Here is a 21,976-nt window from a genome sequence, read left to right on the forward strand (position 1 = left end):
TTCCTGCTACACCATCTTGTGTTGGCAAGGACCTGACTGCACTTAGTGGGAGTAAGTGAACTTGTTGGAACTGGTCTGGCATAGGGTGTTGAGCTAAGAGCTCAGGGACAAGGGCTGATTGGTCAATTCCAGTGTTTCTATTTTACTTTCATTTTTGTGGTATTTAAATCTAGCATTTGCATGGGTTTGTGCTTGTTTGCCCATTGCACACCGCCGCTGTGCTGTTTTAACCCTTTGTGAGGTATCTCAATTGCATCTTTTCCCTACCAGCACTCCTGTGTGAGTGATGCCCTCGCCTGCAGCTACTGTACTTGATTTTATCCAGCCCTACTCACACCTATAGGTACTGTCCTCAGATAGTACCCACTCTACTATCCATGACCTCTCTTCCACAGATTCTGATAACCATGGACGGGCAATTTCCTGTGGTCTCACCTGCTAGTCTGGTTGATATGAGCATCCTGAGACAGTGCAGCAACTGCCTTATGTACACAGACAACCCTCTACTACTACCACCAAGGAACACAATATGTGACAGATGCAATCACATTAACAACATAGAATCCTTGCTGTCTCAGTCACAAGCTAGTACATCTGATACTGAGAAGGGTGTCTGCACAAACACTGTGAACACCACACCTCTAACACCACCCACATCTGTACAACACACTTCTACATATGTGAGATTTCTCAGCAAAAGCATACCTAAACAAAAGAGACCTCCGAAGCAAAAGCACACACGCACATCACAACCCGCAGCACCAAGCATCACACATAGTACACATGTCTGTGTCTCACAGCCTCTAAGGCCCAACCACAAACCCAACATACTAGACATAGGAGACTCTATCGTGAGGCACACAGGTGTGCCCCTCACCAGGCTAGACAAGGAGAAAATCACAGTAAGTTGCTTGTCAGGTGCTAGAATTTGCCATATCATGCATGCAGTCAAGTCTCTTTTAACAGGTACTGTTATGACTCTGTCATAGTTCATGCTGGTGGGAATGACTTGAGATGTACCTCTCTGGACTATATGAAGAGAGACATGATTGAGCTCACTGAATATGTGTTCCAGGCAGGTATGTCCCTAGCCTTAAGCAGCATCCTACCATCACCCAGAATGATACCTCAATACAAACAGAAAATGATTAACTTTAACAATTGGCTTAGTTTCTGGTGTCATTCCAGGAGGATCCAGTACCTGACAGCATGGGAGGACATGAGTGACAGACCACAATGTTTTGCCAGAGATGGCCTTCATCTATCTCCCCTGGGCTTTAGGATTCTAGCAAAGGCTCTTGCCTCCTCCATAGTGCCATTTTTAAGCAAAGTCAAGAGCACAAAATTACCAACGTGAAAAATTCTTATAAACAAAATTTAAAGGTCATGTTGCTAAATGCTGGGAGTCTTAGCATGAAACTGCACTCATTGCAAGCATTCCTTGCCCTGGAGGATGCTGACATTTGTGCAGTCACTGAAGCCTGGTTCACATCTGTGGAGAGCACCCCAGCCTTACCAGGTTACTCATTTTACCATACTTTCAGACCCCAAATGGAGGGCTACAAAGCCAAAGGAGGTGGAGTTTCAATATTTATCAAAGACATACACACCTCCAGCCTGGTCAAATGGTATGATGCACTGGAGACACTCCAAGTGCAGTTAACTGCTGATAAAACACCTATTCAAATCATAGCTAGCTACAGACCCTCAACCATAACTCAGGACGCCCACTCCACCTATCTGGACTCGAATCTATCAAGATTCAACCCTCTACCCTGACTCTGGGTGACTTTAACTATTCAACCATAGAGTGGAAGACATATTCTAGCCCAAACATGAATGCCCAGGGATTCCTTGACTTCGTCAATGCCAATGTATTGGATCAGCTGGTTGACACCCCTACGAGAGGTGAAAATATCCTGGACCTGGTCCTAACTAACATGAGTAGCCACTGTAGCACTCCTACAGTGTCATCCTCCTTGGTAAGATCCAATCATAAAGAGATCACTTTTGAAGTCACCATCTCTGGTGACCCCCACCCCGCCTTATCAGGGTCAAATGAAAAAACTTTTCTAAAGCTGACTACAATCTCCTCAGAGCAGGTATAAGCAGTTTCACAGCCACAATCCCTTCAATTGGAACTAGCACTAATGTCCAAGCCTACACCAAAAAACTATATGAGCACCTACATAGCTGTATGGACTCAGCAATATCTGACATGACCAAATTATCTTCCTCAAGGAAGAGTAAACCTGTCTAGTGGACAGCAGCAATAAACAAACTCTATAATAAAAAGAAGTAATTGCTGTCCAGGGCCAAGAAGGAGCAGGTGCCAAGTTGGAAGCAATCTCTCCTTTGTCTGAACAAGCAAATAAGTTCACTCGTAAAATCCTCTAAGGCTAACTTCAAGTCCAAATTGGCCACATCCACCAAGGACAATCACAAGGCCTTCTTCACATATGTCCACAATCTCAAAGGCAACACCCAAATCTGCTCTGAACTTGTGGTGAATAACACCACATACACAGACGCCATAGATATAGCCAACCTGCTGGCAGACAGATTCAGTGAAAACTTCACCCCCTGTCCCCCTCATCAGTAAACCAGGACGTCCCCAGCACCTGCCTCCCTCTCCTCATCACCAGGGAGTAGGTCCTTAATGCCCTCTCAAAGGCAAAAAATACAGTCTCCATGGGACCTGATAACATTCCTGGCTGTATCCTACATGAACTCAGGCATGAGCTCTCAGCTCCATTAGACACCCTATTCAACCAAAGCCTGAGCACCAGCTTCATCCCAGCTGAATAGAGGACTGTCATTGTCATCCCTCTACACAAAAGTGGAGCATCCACTGACCCAGGCCCATCAGCCTAACTAGCATGATCTGCAAGGCCATGGAACGCATTAGCATGGTCCTTATAAACAAGGACATTGTCAACCTCCACACCCTTGACCCCACACAGTTTGGTTTTGTCAAAGGGAGATCATGCCTGTTAAACTTGGTTGACTTCTTTGAAACAGTCACCAAAGCCATGGACGAGGGGAAGATTGTGCACACCACCTACCTTGACCTAGCCAAAGCCTTTGCCATTATTCCCCACTTGGGCATACTAGATAAACTCTCCCAGCTAGGCATCAACCTGTATGTTACCAGATGGGTAGCTAACTGGATTACTGATAGAGCCCACTCAGTCAAAGTAGGGGAAGCCACCTCTAGTAGTAGACCCGTAACGAGTGGTGTACCCCAAGGATTGGTCTTGAGGCCTCTACTGTTTGGGATGTACTTTTCTGAGGTGCAACCCAAAACCAGTGGCCTGTGGCTGACCAAATTTGCAGATGACTGCAAGCTGGGTGCTGTCTTAAATTCCCCTAGAGATATGAACATCCTCCAAGAGGGCCTTACCCAAACTAATGATTGGTGCCAGAATCATGACCTCAAACTGAATGCCAAGAAATGCATCATTATTCCCTTTGGAGAAAATGTCATTCCCACTAACTATCACATTAATAACAATGTACTAAGCATGCAATCAGTCATGAGGGACTTGGTCACCCAGGTTGATAGAAACCTGACTTTTGACCACCACGTTGCCTCCATTGTATGGAAGGCTTTCTACATGGCCCACCTCATAAATAAAGGTATTTCATCCAGGAACAAGGAAGTCATAACATCCCTGTACTCCTCCCTTATCAGACCCATTATCGAGTACAATGCCCCCTTTGGCATGTACCTTGCCAAGCACATGCAGCAGTTGGAGAGACCACCAAAGTTCCTAACCAGGAAAATCCAGGGTCTCAAACACCTATCCTATACAGATAGGCTAAAAGCCCTATCCCTCTACTCAGTCTCATACAGACTGCTCAGAGGTGACTTGTGTCTGGCATAGAAGGCCATTTCAGATCCAGCCTTGATGGAGTTGCTGCAAATCTGTAAGACAAACTTCACTCGCACAACCCGCACGCCAGGGCTTTAACCTGGTCTGTGACATTAATAGAACTTGTTGGCGGGAAAGATTTGTGTCCCAAAGATTCCCCTGTCTGTGGAATAGACTCCCTCTCTATGTCAAGCAGAGGACCTCTCTAGCCCTCTTTAAGCAGAACCTGGGCAACTGGATGGGGAAACAGAAAATATACCCCTGGGATCCCACCTGTGTCCCTGCTGAACAGGGGAAACAGGTGCTGACTTTGAGGAAACATGGGTGAAATTCTTGACTAGGCTTATAAGGGCCTCCCGACCAATAGCCTAGTATCATCCTATGAACCTATGAACCTATAAGGCATAGCCGGGTGTGGCTCTTCACTAAATAGGTCCCATCTCAGTAGCTGGAATGAGCCTCTGAACCTCTCAGCTATATTGACATTAGTGTACCATAGACAGGAAGTAGAACAGAGGGGCAAGAAGACCATCATACTGTGGTCAGCTGATTTCAGTGGGTTGTAGTTATGGTCTTACCCCAAGAGGTATTCTGGTTTGCATGCACTGCTTGTGGATGTGCAATGGGGCATTATGGTGAAGTGCACCCTATCTGATCTCCACACATGTGCCTGTGTGATACTTCCTAATTTCTTTTACTCTTAACTGGGAGTGGAGAACAGAGATCATTCCTAACAAATATCTTCGTTCACCTCACCCCTTTGAGAGGTGAGCAAGCTTATTGCTTCATCATTTCTTGCCCTCAGTATCAGTTCTTCCAGCTCCCTCACCATTGGACAGACATGAGTTATCTGTACCTTAGTCAGGGCTTCATTATTCTGCATCATAGAGCCAACAGTCTATTATACACATCTGCAGGGGCCCACAGAATTTGGACCCAAGGATGCCTAACATGGTACTGTACACAACCACATGAGTCCTACAATCGAGGCCCAGTGATGCCTAGAATGACATCATGCATAACTGTAAGGAACCCAGAATCAGGGCCCATGGATGCCGAACATGTATCATACTAAGCTGAATGGGGCCCAGAGTCAGTGGCCCAAGGATATCTAGCATGAAAATACCTCTGCTGGTTGGTGGGTATTGATGCAGAGAAAGCATTTAACAAAATAAGCTGGGATTTTAGGAGTAGGAGATTGGAAACATTTGCATTTCCTGATACAATGAATAATACGATTAATTAGAAGGATATATGAATGGTCAGAGGCAAGAATTAATGTGGGAGGGTTCCTCTTTGATAAGTTGCATCTAATCAGAGGAACCAGGCAGGGGTGTCCTCTTTCCTCTTTGTTATTTGCTTTATATTTAGAACCATTGGCAAAGAAAATAAGGGACTCAGAAATCGAATGATATAATCAGTATGGGAATCAGGAAAAGTTGGCTTTATTTGTAGATGATATTCTTTTGTAGCTGATAAGTGCAGAAAAGTGCTGTGGAACATTTTGAGACACTTTCAGGTCTTTTCAGGATATAAAATTACTGAAGATAAAACAAAGACTATAGCCACAAATTATGTACCCACAATGAATTGGTTCAGCAATACTGATATTTATGGGGACACGATGCAATGAAGTATTTAGGAGTATGGATTAAAAAGGCTTCTCTGTTATGGCAGCTACGGATATGTGGGAAGAGACTAAACAAAAGGTAATGCAAAAACTGAGAAACTGAAAGCTCTTATTTATGGATGTTAATAGTAAGATACAAAGAGTGAAATGTTTTAGTCCCTTTAGTCTTGTAAACTGGTCAGGCATAATTTTAGCATAGGTTCATAGGTTCATAGGTTCATAGGTTGGTACTAGGCTATCAGCTCTAGGGCCTATACAAGCCTAGCCATAACAATTCCCTGGCTATTTCTTCCCACATTATTTACTTTCCTGGACCCCTGTCTAGCAGGGCGACTGACGTGATCCCTGGGGTGAATTTCCTTTCTCCCATCCAGTCGTCAAGGTTCCTCTTGAAGAGGTCCAAAGAGGCACTCTGCTTGACATGTATGGGCAATCTATTCCAGAGTCTGGGGAGTCTCTGGGTCAGGAACCTATCCCTCCAGCATGTTTTGTTTATTGTGATGACAAGGTTTAGATCCCTGGAGCGTGTAGCTCTGAGGGATTGGGATTTCTTTAAGTGTAGCATGTCCAGCAGCTCTGGGTTTGACATGGCCTTGTATGTTAAGCAGAGATCGCCTCTGAGTAGACGATATGTGACAGAGTATAGCTGGAGTTTTTTAAGGCGGTCAGCGTAAGGCATCTGCTTTAGGCCTGTGATTCTTTTAGTGAGGTATTTCTGAGACATTTCCAGTTGTTGCAGATGTCTTGAGAGGTACATACCAAATGGGGTGTTGTATTCTATAATGGGTCTAATGAGGGATGAGTACAGTGGGACAATGACCTCCTTTTTTCTGGATGAAAAGCCCTTCGTGATGAGGTGTGCCGCATAGAAGGATTTCCTGACTGTTGTGGCGATGTGGTTATCGAAGGTGAGACCACTGTCCACCTGTGTCCCTAAGTCTCTTATCACACTTTCTGTGTTTAGTGTACTGCCACCTATATGGTAATTCATGGATACTTGTTCATAGGTTCATAGGTTCATAGATTAGTACTAGGCTAACTGCCCTTGTGAGCCATTTTTTTTTTAAGCCTATTATTTATTCCCGTGAGATTTCAAACCCCTGTACCTTGTAAGCAAAACACCTTAACCTTAACCCCACCCTCCACCCTCCCAACCCTCCCAAAGGGGATAACAATACATTTCTTGGCATTGAGCTTGAGCCCATGGCTCTGGCACCAAGCATCTGTTTCTGTAAGGCCCTTTTGTAGAGTATCCACATCATTTGGGGATTCAATAATGGCTCCCAGTTTGCAGTCATCTGCAAACTTTGTTAGTCAGAGTCCCTTAGTGTTGACCTGTACTTCAGAGAAGTAGATGCCAAACAAGAGCGGCCCCAGGACTGAACCCTGAGGAACTCCACTTGTCACTTGTCTGGAGCTGGATTTGGAGTCGGCTACTTTTACAGTGTGGGTTCTATCAGAAAGCCATTTAGCAACCCATTGGGTGACATAGGGATTAATGCCCAACTTAGTAAGTTTATCTATGATTCCAGAGTGGGGGATGGTGTCAAAGGCCTTGGCAAGGTCTAGATAGGCTGTGTGGACCACCTTACCCTGGTCCATGGCTCTGGAGACTGATTCAAAGAAGTCAATCAGGTTCAGGAGACAAGATCGGCCCTTCACAAACCCAAACTGGGTGGGGTCCAGTGTTTGAAGGTTGCCAATGTCTTTGTTTATAAGTTCCATGATAATACGCTACATGGCCTTGCAGATAAGGCTTGTCAGACTGATGGGATGGTAGTTTCCGGGATCCAAGGTGGATCCCCCCTTGTGGATTGGGATAACTGTAGCTCTGCCACTCAGTGGGCACGAAACCTGAGGTGAGGCTATGATTAAACATGACACTTAGGTGAGGTGCCAGTTCATATTGTAGTTCATGTAGTACACAGCCCGGGATGTCATCTGGTCCCATGGATGCTGTATTCTTGGCTTTAGAGAGTGCATTTTGTACCTGTGTGGCCGTTATTACTGGAATTTGGCAATCTTCCGGTATTGAGATGGGCCATTTAGGGGGTGAGAGGAGGGTGAAGTTGGTACTGAATCGATCTGCCAGGATATTGGCAATATCCTTCGGATCAGTACATTTAATGCCATTTTGTTTTAGCTCAGAGCAGATCTGAGCATTGCCATTTAGATTCTTGACATAGTTATAGAATGCTTTGTGGTTGTCTTTGGAATCTTTGGCAATTTTATTTTCGTAACTAGCTTTGGAGGATTTTATCAGGCATCTCAGTTTCTTACTGAGGCTAGTAAGGGAATTTTTTGCATCCTGGGATTTTCCTCTTTTCTGCAAAAGTTTCTTCCTTTTGTTGTAAAGTTTGTTTATGGCAGGGGACCACCAGATTGGCTTCCTTTTTGGATGAGAGCATTTTGGTTCTATTTGGGATGGCACGATTCATGCATGAGTGGATGTGCTCGTACAGTGCCTTAGTGTAGGATTCAGCAGTTGAACTTTCAGTTCCCGTCTGCATGGGTGTCATGAAGTTTGTCACTTCTGACTTGAGTAGCATGAAGTTGGCTTTGGAGAAGTTTTTATGGTGGTTTCTTTACTGGGGGTGGGGGTGGGATGTGGATGTTAAGGGTGATTAGCTTATGGTCAGACCTGACTAATGAGGGGGTGACCACAGGTATGGAGCATTGATTTCCCATGTTGGTAATGACCAGGTCTAGGATATTGGAGCCCCTGGTGGGACTATGGATTAGTTGATCCAGGGCGTTGGAATTTATGAATTCCAAGAACCATTGCGCAAAGGTGTTGGGACATGAGTAGTTTTCCCAATTAATGGCAGGGTAGTTAAAATCACCCAGTATTAGGGTGTTTGGTTCTATCTTAATATTTTCCAGTATGTTTAGAAAGGTGTAGTGAGAATCTTGGGGTATGGTAGGGGATCTGTAGCAAGCTACAATTTGGATTGCAGTCTTACCTAGTGTTAGTTGCACTTGGAGAATTTCAGACACATTGTGTTGGCCAACTAGGCTGGTGGTGTGAATATCCTTGGTGAATACTGACACTCCTCCACCTTTAGTGTTTCGGTCCTGGTTTGGTGGCTGAAAAGTGTGGTAAGAGTTGTAGCCTGGTATTGCAGGGGTGCTCTCTGGAGCCTTGTACCAGGTCTCAGTTACTGCACAGATATCAGTGTTCTCCATTTTTAGGAGTGCCTCGAGAGAGTGCATTTTGAGGTTTAGACTTCTAGCATTGAGTAGCATTACCTTCAGATTTTGCATGCTTGTACCTGTTACGGTGGTGGTTTTGTCCTTTGAAGTTTGCCTAAAAAAGGCACTATAGGGGTGGCAAGAGCCTTAGCCAGTAACCTGAATCCCAGGGGTGACAGGTGCAGACCATCTCTGGCAAAGCATCGTGGTCTGTCAATCATGTCATCCCAGGCAGACAGATACTGGATCCCCTTTGAATGATACCATAAGCTTAGCCAATTGTTGAAGTCAATCATTTTATCCTTATATTGTGGTATCATTCTGGGCGAAGGCAGGATGCTACTCAGGGCTAGGGTCATACCTGCCTGGGCCACATGATCCGAGAGCTCTTCCATGTCTCTTTTCATGTAGTCCAGGGAGGTACGTCTCAAGTCATTCACTCCAACATGGACAATGACAGAGTCATATTTGTACTTGTTGTGGAGTGACTTGAGTGCATGCGTTATGTGGCGGATCCTGGCACCCGACAGGAAGCTGACTGTAATTTTCTCCTTATTCAACCTGGTGAGAGGGACATCAGTGTGCCGGACTATAGAGTCACCTATGACTAAAGTGTTAGGTACATTGTCTTGCCTTAGGGGCTGTTGCTGGGTGGCACACTGGTGTTGTGAACTATGTGACACATTGGTTGTGATTGGTGTTTGTTTGCGTTTCAGCTTCAGAAGTCTTTGTTTCTTGGGCAGGTTACAGTTAAGGGCCTCTGCATATGTGGATTTAGTGTTGCTATATGTGGGTGTTGGTGGTGCGGGTTTAGAAGGGCTATGTGTTGCTTGAGGTGTAGTGTGGGTGTTAACCTTCTCCTCTTGACTGTTTAGCACAATCTTGGGTGGAGAGAGCTTTGCTTCCATTTTGGCTATGTAAGTGCATCTCACAGGTTGTAGTGTTGGGTGGTAGGAAGAGAGGGTTGTCTGTGTACATGAGGCAATTGCTGCATTGCCCCAGTATGCCCAGATTCACCAGGTGGACAGGAGAAATCACCGGAAGCTGACCCTTGGACATGCCTGGTTTGGGGCTTTTTTTTTTTTCTTTGTAAAGTATAGGAGCTGTTTCCTTAGCAAGGTAATTTACAACCTGAGGAGAAGTTGTGGACAATAATTAATAAAGAATTAAAGGAATTTATCTGGGAGGGAAAGAGGGCAAGACTTAAGTGGGATAAGTAGAACAAGATGCTTTAGGTTTAACTTATTTAAAGGGATATTTTATAGTTATACAGTTAAGGCTCATACACATAACACAAGCAGAAGGTTATAATTCAAAATGGAAAGGGGTGATGATGAAGCAGGGGGAAAGTTCAAGAAACAAGGACAGACTGGGATTTTGGATGCAGATCTTTAAGGAGAATAACAATAATCATACAGAATATTATATTCCTAAAGTAACATAAAGTATTCTGAGAACTAAGTCAGTATGATAATGGAGAAAGGAGATTCTTCCAGGAGGGACGACTGCAAGTAGGGGTACAGAAAATAGGCAAGAGGGGACTGGAATTTACTGGAGAAAGCTGGCAAAGGAACCAATATACTGGGAGCAAATAACTAGAGAAAGAATGGTAATAGAGTGAGATGAGATCAAGAAGACATTTGGATTGCAAGCTAGAGACTGCCTTCCCTGCCAGGGCTTGATCTCAGACTACAGGCAAAGAGAGAGGGATGGGTGGATTTTAAGTGAAAGACCTGCTGTGGAAGAAGTTTAACATGAATCTAGAACAGAAGCAGCTGTTAAAATGGATAATTAGTGGGGCATTTAAAATATTACATGATATAACTAGAAGAATCGATCAGAGGTGGTTAAAAAAGATTGGGAAGAGGGATTGGAAAAGCAATTTACAAATAAACAGTGGGAAGACAATTGTATGTCTCCCAAGTATGCAACCAAGTCCAGACATTTTAGGATCTTTGCTTGGAAGTGCTTAAATAGGTATTTTTATACCCCAAGCAGACGTCAAAGAATTTTTCCTCAGGCAGACAGCAAATGTTGGAGGTGTGATGTAAAAAAGAAGTAACTGGGGACATATATTTTGGGAGTTTAATGGGTTAGCTGATTTAAAATTTCCCTACAAAGGACTCTGTCAGAAAAATTGGATGAGCAAATGGCTGGATGTAAGGAAATGATCCTTCTGAGCTGGGATACAGGATCTGGATTGTGCATACATAAGGCTTTATCAAGTTTTATTCTACTTGGTGTCAAAAAAACAATTACTAGAAAATGGAAATCAAAGACTACACCAACTGTATTTCAGGTTTTAAATATTATAAAACAGATAAAAAAATGGAAGAGTGATATTTAGAGAAGGGAAGGATCAAATTACACACACACACACACACACACACACACACACACACACACACACACACACACACACACACACACACACACACACACACACCATCTCTCTCTCTCTCTCTGGCATAAAAATGACTGACTTGCTTCTCCACTTTATTGTTGTTGTGTCTTTCGGCTTATCCCGGTTAGGGGTCACCACAGCAGAACTCCGGTCCACTAATGTTTGGTAGTGGATTTTTACGTGCCGAGTTACCAGCCCTGACGCACAACCTTTAACGAAGGCACGCCCATTCACACATGCCTCCACACAGAATACACTAGCTGAGAATCGAACGGGACAACGTCTTGCTATGAGGCGACAATGCTACCGCAGCACCACTACCGCAATTTTGCTTCTCCACTTTATAAACCCTGCAATAATATGTGAGCCAGTCAGTTGGTCTAAAGCACAATGTGTACTTTTTTATAACAATAATTTAAAAAAGGTAGTAAATAACTATACAAACATGAGGCAAAACCACTCCATTAGTGACACAGGACCTGACTTACAGCAGCTTCAACAGAACATACAAAATGATGGGCAATAAGTCTTTCGTAATGCATCTGAAATACAGTAACTTGTGGCTTGTTGCTAGGACACTTACAAGTCAAAATGTCTTTAATATGGAACAAAAATATATAAATAAATAAAACCATCAGCTGTAACCCAGCAGATCAATATTTTGTCAAATGTTCACTCCTTATTTTGGTCTAGAACCCTGTATGGCATTCTGGAAGCATCTGATGACTTGTGCTCCTCTTGTGTTACTGGTAGCATTGCCAGGTCATACATTTCAGACATACTGTCATTATGGACCAGAGCACCGTATGTAAAGGAGCCATTAGTATCTGGTTGAATTGCATTGCCATTGTTGTGAACATTCTGGATGCTTGTCATTGCATCCATTGAAATATAAGGCTCAAAGCCTTTAGCTCTCCTTCTATTCTTTCTAATCAAGTAGACCCCAAAAATGCAATAAGGCACCCAAGTATAAACAGGCATATATGGACAATATCTTCACCTTTAAAGTCCATATAAATCACTGCTCCTGCAGTGATTGCTATGGAAGCAGACAATATATAATTGATGCTTGCAATCTGAGATGTCTCATACAGCTAGGATGCTTGCCTCAAGAATGAGGCCTGAAAGACAACTGTAACCACCATGTATACAAACATGACATAGAAGATTGGATAGCCAAACTGTAGATTTCCTCGTATCGAAAGGAGAATCATTGCAGAAACAGCTTTTACTGTCACAATGGTTGTAGAACCCAATACTGCCACCAATGGCAGAATAATTATTATGCATTTTGCATTTCTTAGCAGACAAAAGACAGTGATATCCACAAGCAAGTATAAAAGAACAGGCCAGCCAACTAAATGTTTTACAGAATTTAAAATGTAAATGCAAATTGTGGGAACAATATATGCATAACGCTCAGGAAGAGGAGTAAGGTTTAAGGAAAGGAAGGAATTCACATTTTTTGTAATGTTGGACTGATAATAGTAACAAAGAAAAAGAATGTGATGTTAATTGTCTTTGAAAGAAAAATGCTAGAATGGTTTGTTTGCTTTTCTGTTAATGTATGTCTGACTGTGTTTTAAGTGATAATCTAATAATAGTGTTAAAAAAAAAGAATATCTAGCATGGCACCACTCATAACTGCATGAGGCTCAGAGTGATGACACAAGAAATTTTAGAAGGTCACAAAACACCCCCGCTAGGCCCAAAAGTCATACATTTTTCTTAAGGCCTAGAGTTTCCCCTTATAATCCATGATCGCTAGTGAAGTGTTTCAGCAGGGTTTGTGTACCTGATAAGTTGTCAACAGCCAGGTCAAAGAAGACAGGTACCTATAAGGTATAGCCATCAAATCATAATCCAGCCAATGCAGGTGACGCAGAGTTGTCACTGAACATAAAACAACAGTCATATATTGACATGCCAAATGCCAGACACAACACAACTCAACAACTTTCCCCTAAGCATAGGGGATTGTAGTGCCACAACCTGACAAAAGACATGTTAGCATATCAGCTAAAGTGACAAGAAGTTAGTGGTGTTACCTTTATATGCTTTCTGCCTTGGTGGCTCACTGTACCACCATACCTCCTATGTGTATGGGAGGGCTGTTTGTGTCTGGAATTTGGAGGTTTCAGTATACCATTCATTTTTATGTTTGGTAACAGTTCCTGGACACCTCTAACAGCCAGATTACCAATCACCAAATCTGGCTTTAGGATAGCTGTCTTTGACAACCTGGCTGTCAATAGCCTGATTGGTAGCCAATTCCCCATGATTCTTTAAATGGAGGAGTTGGTTTCTTGCAAACTTCTTTGGATTGTATAATGGTTTTACATGTTTGCATCTCCCTCTGTTCTTGTTGCCTTGATCATGACACACAGGCTGTCCATTATGGTAAGAGTTTATCATTTATCAGCATAAACTATGTGAGAGGAAGGGAAGCCCAAGCCTTTGCCATATCTTTAACCTAGAAGAATTGTGCAACTGTTATTGAGTTTTCATTGCAGGACTTTGACAGTATTTTTCTTTATAAGATATTTTATTAAAAGTTGCAGTAATGACATAAAATGGTGAATTGGAGTTGTAGATAGTTCCAATAATGTGTGTGTGTGTGTGTGTGTGTGTGTGTGTGTGTGTGTGTGTGTGTGTGTGTGTGTGTGTGTGTGTGTGTGTGTGCTCACATGCACACATCCCTACACATGTATTTATGCACATGTATGCTCACCTGTATACTTTAGCACCTACTCACAATAAATATATGTTGTCTAGTTTGTGTCTTGATTTGTTTTCATTTGGAAAAAAAGGTGTCAACAGACTTATTAAACTTAGCTGGACATTTGTGGGTATCACTTCACTGTTGTAGAGAATCTGCTTTGCCATAATGATAAAACATTTCTGGTAGGTAATTCATTCAGTGATACCATCTCAAAGTGGATGCCTGAGTATTTTTTAGTTAGCTTTTTAATTGTGGATGTTAACAATTGTGGATTTTAACTATGTTTTACTTCATTTGTGGATGTGTTTTTTACAATAAATTATCCATGGACCCGCAACATTAATCTAAATAAAACTTGTTTGTCCTTAAAAGAGGAGCTTCCAAAGAAATCAAAGAGAAAAAGTGTCCCATAAAATATGGTTTGTATTTGATTCCAAATGTGTTGAGGGGGTTTAACGTTCCAGGACAATTTCATGAACCACATAGGACTAGGTTTAAGCAGATATTATCCTGAACGACTCCCCATTGCTGATGGATCCTGAAAAAAACCTGCCTTCTTGCACACATTTCATCTTGTAGTAACTGCTATTTTTGCTCATGCTGTCAGCATTTTGGTTACACATGAGGACTTTTTTCACACTTTGGCCACTGACCACCTCCTGTACCTGCCATTCTGAATGATACAACCCTTATGTTTACTCTATATTTGCCACATTACAGTAGAAGAAATCTCCCTTAAGTTCCCAACATTTATGATTGAGCCCCTAAACAAGTGACCTCACTAAAACCAGAAATGGCATACTGTAAAGCCACTCCAGTGAAGGAGAGCAATGAAACCTGACTATGGTCCAGCCAACCTGGGTGTAATTAGTGGCTCAAGTGGTGTTGCATGTCGGTGATCTGTGGTGGTTGCAGAAGTTGCTGATGTTAGGTGCATAGTCCAACGAGGGGAATAGGATGGGGATATGGCTGAGCTGATGGGCTGGTGGGGTGAAATTCTGTACTTCCCCATTGCATGATCACTCCTCTAGTGCAATCAAATGATTTTTGGAGGGAGGGGGAATGAGCAGGTCAAGCAAATAGTGAAAAAAACAAACAAACAGCGGCAGGTGATGGCAACCCCCCCACACCGGCTGCCCTTAAGGTCCGCAGTAGGTGACGGCAAGCCTCACACCAGTAGGTCAAGCAAATAGTGAAAAAAAACAAACAGTGGCAGGTGATGGCAACCCCCCACACCAGTAGGTCAAGCAAATAGTGGAAAAAAAAAAAAAACAGCGGTAGGTGATGGCAAGCCCCACACCGGTAGGTCAAGCAAATAGTGAAAAAAAAAACAGCGGTAGGTGATGCCAAGCCCCACACTGGTACCCTTAAGGTCCTCGACCTGTTCCAACTTAATCGGGTAGACCAGGGGAGTTAAGGTGAAGCTGGTATACAAAGAGATAGATGGGGGCACAGGGCTAGCATGCCATAGGATAATGCAGGGCAGTGAAAAAGAGCTAAAAAAAGATGACGTAGTGTAAAACAGTAGGAACCCCATGCACCCTGACCTGCTATGTTAGAGGCATGCAGAACAATACAATTCAAACACCTTTTATCTAGTAAATTCCAGTGAGAGGCTGGTCTGGTCCATTTTTTTTTTCTTTCCTTTACTGTCATCTGAAGGAACAAGGCATCATGTTTTTAAGGAATTGGGCTAAATGTATTCTGTGTCAGCAACATGACACAAACATTTCCTTTGCAGTCATCCTCTGTATAAGAAAAATTCAAGCAACAATCCCCTATGTATGGCTATGAGCTTAGAATGGCTATGAAGCTGGGATGACCATGCAGGGCACAAAAATGTCCACTAGACTGCTGGACCCTAACTTTCTGCATCAGTGCTTTGTGACAAAATGTAGGACGGTGACATTGGTCTGCCCTGTCTCACTTACCATCCTGATTCCTGCTAACATCACAGGCTGCTAGTGGAAGAATGATCATTAAAACAAGCAAATAAAAATGTTGTTTTATAGGTAATTTGTTTTATTAGGTATTCTTTGTAATCAACAATAAAGATATAACAGTACATCCATCAGTCATCATTCAGAAAAATAATTAATACCAAATGTAATAAATGCTTTAGTTGTGCATGATAATGTTTTGTACTGACTTTTTACTAAGCAATGTACCTAATGGTGTTAAACTGTCTTTCTCACAGTTCTGGGAAAATGGATCTTGTGTACAGAGAAAATGGTACGGATGAGTCACAGTGATGCCACGTGCACCTGAATAACATTTGTACAGAAGTGTTATCCATGAGCACTGAACCCATGTGCCATGAGCACTGAACCCATGTGTAGCATGTTATGCAGCCAATTCATGACTCGTGGACATGGGAAACAGCTACTGCCACATGGATTCAGCAAGATCCAGACACAGGTACAGGGATCCTGCCTTGTTTAATTATTTTTGTTAATTTTATTTATAATGTAGGCAAATGGAGGGTGAGTGGATCAAACCTTTGACTAAAGGAAGCAGCTCATAGGATTAATCCTCTGAACTAATTGCCAGACAAATCCTTAGGCAGAAGCAGATGGTATATGCCCACAAGGATCATAAGCAGTTTTGCAGAAAGACTTGGGTGGCAACATAAACCAAAGAAATTACACCAAAATACACCAAAAACAAGCATGGTTAGCATACTGAAGCAATAGCTATGTTAGCATTCACAATGCTGGGGTGATATGCTCAGAAACAAGTTTTGGGTGTTCAACAATATCTAAGGGGCACACGTAGATACTACACATGAAGGGCCTCTTCTGCTGAGCAACATCTCAGGCACTGTACAGTGGAGATGACCCTACAGTGACCTGAGTAGGAAAGCCGTTAAATGTTTGACCTTTCTGCTGGTTCCTGTAAACATAACTGGATACACCACATCTACTGGTGCAGACTCCATGCATGCATTATGCATGCACATCATACACCACATCTACTGGTGCAGACTCCATGCGTGCATTATGCATGTACATCATACACCACATCTACTGGTGCAGACTCTATGCATGCATTATGCATGCACTTCATATACCACATCTACTGGTGCAGACTACATGCGTGCATTATGCATGCACATCATACACCACATCTACTGGTGCAGACTCCATGCGTGCATTATGCATGCACATCATACACCACATCTACTGGTGCAGACTCTATGCATGCATTATGCATGCACATCATACACCACATCTACTGGTGCAGACTCCATGTGTGCATTATGCATGCACATCATACACCACATCTACTGGTTCAGACTCCATGCATGCATTATGCCTGCACATCATACACCACATCTACTGGTGCAGACTCTATGCATGCATTATGCATGCACATCATACATTTATTTATTTATTTATTTATTTTACATTTGTTAACCGGGCTAGTCTAGCTGGATATATTTCCATTTTCAGTAGAGGCCCGGGGAGAAAAGCTCCACATATAGAGATCAGAGATATATCATGAGCTCAATTAACAGATTACAGGCTGGTAGGACTTAGACAATGAATATTGTTACCCAAACAAGAATAGGACTTAAAAATTTCTAGACAATCTAAATGACATCATAATGAATATTATTACATAGTTTAAAACAAGAAAAAAAAAAAATGTAAGACCAAGGAAAGAGAAATGTACATTGTTACTAAAAAGGAAAGGAGTTTAACTTTCTGGACAATCTAAATAACCTCATATTGAACATTATTGCTTATTTTAACAGCAAGTAGAGAAAGTGGAAGACCAAGGAGGAAAGAGAAACAATAGAGAGAGAGAGTAGAGTTAAAAGAGATACAAGTTTACTGGAAAAGAGTCATAGCCAATAAGGAGGAGAGATGTATGAGAGAAGTATGTAGGGTGGAAGGAAGATTAGGGGAGAAAGGAGGAGGCACAACAGAATAGGGCGAGAAAGAGGGTTAAGAAGGGAATCAACATTTAGTCAGGATTAGAGCGGGACACATCCAGTGGGTCAGGATTAGAGCAGGGACACATCCAGTGGGTCAGGATTAGAGCAGGGACACATCCAGTGGGTCAGGATTAGAGCAGGGACACATCCAGTGGGTCAGGATTAGAGCAGGGACACATCCAGTGGGTCAGGATTAGAGCAGGGACACATCCAGTGGGTCAGGATTAGAGCAGGGACACATCCAGTGGGTCAGGATTAGAGCAGGGACACATCCAGTGGGTCAGGATTAGAGCAGGGACACATCCAGTGGGTCAGGATTAGAGCAGGGACACATCCAGTGGGTCAGGATTAGAGCAGGGACACATCCAGTGGGTCAGGATTAGAGCAGGGACACATCCAGTGGGTCAGGATTAGAGCAGGGACACATCCAGTGGGTCAGGATTAGAGCAGGGACACATCCAGTGGGTCAGGATTAGAGCAGGGACACATCCAGTGGGTCAGGATTAGAGCAGGGACACATCCAGTGGGTCAGGATTAGAGCAGGGACACATCCAGTGGGTCAGGATTAGAGCAGGGACACATCCAGTGGGTCAGGATTAGAGCAGGGACACATCCAGTGGGTCAGGATTAGAGCAGGGACACATCCAGTGGGTCAGGATTAGAGCAGGGACACATCCAGTGGGTCAGGATTAGAGCAGGGACACATCCAGTGGGTCAGGATTAGAGCAGGGACACATCCAGTGGGTCAGGATTAGAGCAGGGACACATCCAGTGGGTCAGGATTAGAGCAGGGACACATCCAGTGGGTCAGGATTAGAGCAGGGACACATCCAGTGGGTCAGGATTAGAGCAGGGACACATCCAGTGGGTCAGGATTAGAGCAGGGACACATCCAGTGGGTCAGGATTAGAGCAGGGACACATCCAGTGGGTCAGGATTAGAGCAGGGACACATCCAGTGGGTCAGGATTAGAGCAGGGACACATCCAGTGGGTCAGGATTAGAGCAGGGACACATCCAGTGGGTCAGGATTAGAGCAGGGACACATCCAGTGGGTCAGGATTAGAGCAGGGACACATCCAGTGGGTCAGGATTAGAGCAGGGACACATCCAGTGGGTCAGGATTAGAGCAGGGACACATCCAGTGGGTCAGGATTAGAGCAGGGACACATCCAGTGGGTCAGGATTAGAGCAGGGACACATCCAGTGGGTCAGGATTAGAGCAGGGACACATCCAGTGGGTCAGGATTAGAGCAGGGACACATCCAGTGGGTCAGGATTAGAGCAGGGACACATCCAGTGGGTCAGGATTAGAGCAGGGACACATCCAGTGGGTCAGGATTAGAGCAGGGACACATCCAGTGGGTCAGGATTAGAGCAGGGACACATCCAGTGGGTCAGGATTAGAGCAGGGACACATCCAGTGGGTCAGGATTAGAGCAGGGACACATCCAGTGGGTCAGGATTAGAGCAGGGGCACATCCAGTGGGTCAGGATTAGAGCAGGGACACATCCAGTGGGTCAGGATTAGAGCAGGGACACATCCAGTGGGTCAGGATTAGAGCAGGGACACATCCAGTGGGTCAGGATTAGAGCAGGGACACATCCAGTGGGTCAGGATTAGAGCAGGGACACATCCAGTGGCTTCTGAGGTATGTTCTGAGTGTTTGTTTAAACAGAATAGTAGATGGAATGGAAGTAAGTTCGGTAGGAAGTTGATTCCAGTGTTTACCTATGGAGTTTGAGAAGAGGGAGTCACCAGCTAGGTTATTAGATTTGGTTAGGGTAACCAGCAGTTTGCTAGATGAGCGGAGTGAGTTCAGATTAGCATATGGGGTTAAGAGGTTAGAAAGTACAGGTGTGTTAAGAGATTGGTAGAAAGCTCTTTGGACAAATGTAAGTTGGGAAAGAAGTAACATGTTTGACAGTTCAAGCCAGTTCAGTTGCTGCAGATTCAGACAGTGATGAGTTCTGAAAGGCTTCCCAGTAACAAATCTAGCTATGTTATTGTAGGTAGTAGACAGTTTGGAAAGATTGTTTTTCTTGAGGTTAGTATAGATGGGAGAAGCATAGAGAAGAGTGGAAATGAGATGAGAGTGGGCAAGAGTAGCTTTGGCTGGGGAGGTTAAGAAAGTCTTAATTCTATAGAGAGAGCCAAGTTTCCTGTTTACAGATTTAATGGTATTATTGATATGACAGTCAAAGGTAAGATTGTTGTCAATTGTGACACCTAGCAGTTTGGTAGTAGGGTCAGGTGATATAATGGTTCCATTGTTAGATAAGATAGTGAAATCTAAAGCTGGGGATCTGGTAGTAGGCTTAAAGAGTAAGAGTTTGGTTTTTTTTGCGTTTAGGAGCAGGCAACAATTTAAGAACCAAGTTTCTACTTTGGAAAATACAGCTTGAGTATTAGTTTGAAGTTCGGAAATGGATTTAGCAGAGCAAATTAGTGTGGAGTCATCAGCATATTGTATACAAGTAGCCTGGGGAATAGCTACTTGTAGGTCATTTATAAAGAGGGAGAAAAGAAGAGGTCCAAGAATAGAGCCTTGGGGGACCCCAAGTGAGATTGGGAGAAGAGATGAGAGTTCCTTATTCCAGAGGACGGCCTGTTTCCTGTTAGTGAGATAGGAACTAAACCAGTGGATAGCCTTAGCTTCTAAGGAAAGAGATTCGAGAATTTTTAAGAGGAGAGAGTGGTTGACCATGTCAAAGGCTTTGGACAGGTCAATAAAGAGAGCTGAAGACAGGATGTTATTATTACGATTCTTGTTAATAAAGTCTGTGAAGGAGAGGAGAGCGGTGGTTGTGCTATGAAAAGGCCTAAAGCCATGTTGACAGTTAGTAAGAATGTTGTTTTTATTAAGTGGTTCATTAACTGATGGTGAACACATTTTTCCATGATCTTTGCAAGTGGGGATAAGAGAGCTATGGGTCTATAATTAGAATAATCATAGGAGTTCCCTCCTTTATGTAAGGGTATGATGTGAGAGATTTTCCAGATATCAGGTATGGTTTCTTCATTTACAGTTCTATTAATGAGAATGGATATAGGATAGGCTATATCAGAGGCTGCTTTTTGAAGAAATTCAGATGGCAGTTGGTCAGCTGAGGGGGAGCATGGTTTGAGTTTGTGGATACATTTCAGAATAAAGGAAGTAGAGATGGGTTGTAGCCTAAAGGTTGGTAGCTTGAGGGATGGAAGTTCAGGGATATTAATATTGTCTCTAGAGAGATGAGAGGCCAAGGAATTAATAGTATCAATAAAGAATGAGTTGAAGGTATTGGCTGTATCAAGGGCGGAATACTTTTCAGACCCGGAAGGGGATGGAGTGGTAGTCTGTCCTGGGTGAAGAAGTTTATTTAGGGTTGTCCAGAATTTTTGAGGGTTGTTATGATTTGCTTGCTGGAGATTACTATAATAACTCCTTTTATCAGAGAAGATAGCTTTTTTGGTAATGTTTCTTAGGTGCCTAAAAGTCTGATGGTCTATTGGAGATTTGCTAGTTCGCCATTTTGACCAAGCTTTGTTTCTAAGTAACATTTTTGTCTTGTATCTTTAGATAGCCAAGGGGCAGGTTTAGATTTAATTCGGATGGAGCGTTTTGGAGCATGATTATCTAGAATTGTTAGGAATGTGGTATTGAAGTAAAGGACAGCTTCTTCAAGAGGAAGTGTCTTTAGTGGGTTCCAGTTACAGGCATTTAGTTCACTTTTAAATTGAATAGGGTTGAATCGTTTATGATCGTAGGGTCCTATAGATGGGAGTATTGTTAGAGGCGTTTTTGTCTTATAATATAGGTTAGTTTGTGATCACTAAAGTCATCGGGTAAAGTTCCAGATTGATATTTTAGTAGAGGTTTGTTAATGAGAATCCAATCAAGAATACTTTCTTTGTTGTTAGGTTTGTTTGTCCTAGTAGAGGTGTCTATTGTCTGTGTAAAGCCATGGAGGTTAATATGAGAGGCTGGGTTGTTAGTGTTTAACGAGGACCAGTCAAGGTTAAGGTCTCCAAGTATTATGGTTTCTTGTGGGTAGGTGGAGGTGGCCCAACTAAGGATATTTTCTATGGTAGTAGAGTTATTTCCAGGAGGTAGATAAATACAGATAATATAGATAGATTTTTTCGGGTTTAGTTGAAGCTTTGAGATAAGAAGTTCAGTCTTGGTAATGTCCAGGTTCTCATTGGGTACTAATGTTACATTTAGTTCAGT

General features: G+C 43.0%; 1 pseudogene; it reads right to left on the reverse strand.

Annotated features, from left to right (window-relative positions):
* Nucleotides 1–11,773: 11,773 nt before the first annotated feature.
* LOC122790144 overlaps nt 11,774–21,976 on the reverse strand; it is a 23,665-nt pseudogene continuing 13,462 nt past the window's right edge.

The sequence above is a fragment of the Protopterus annectens genome, chromosome 15.part0, assembly GCF_019279795.1.
Source record: "Protopterus annectens isolate FY-2018-M chromosome 15.part0, PAN1.0, whole genome shotgun sequence".
Lineage (NCBI taxonomy): Eukaryota > Metazoa > Chordata > Ceratodontiformes > Protopteridae > Protopterus > Protopterus annectens.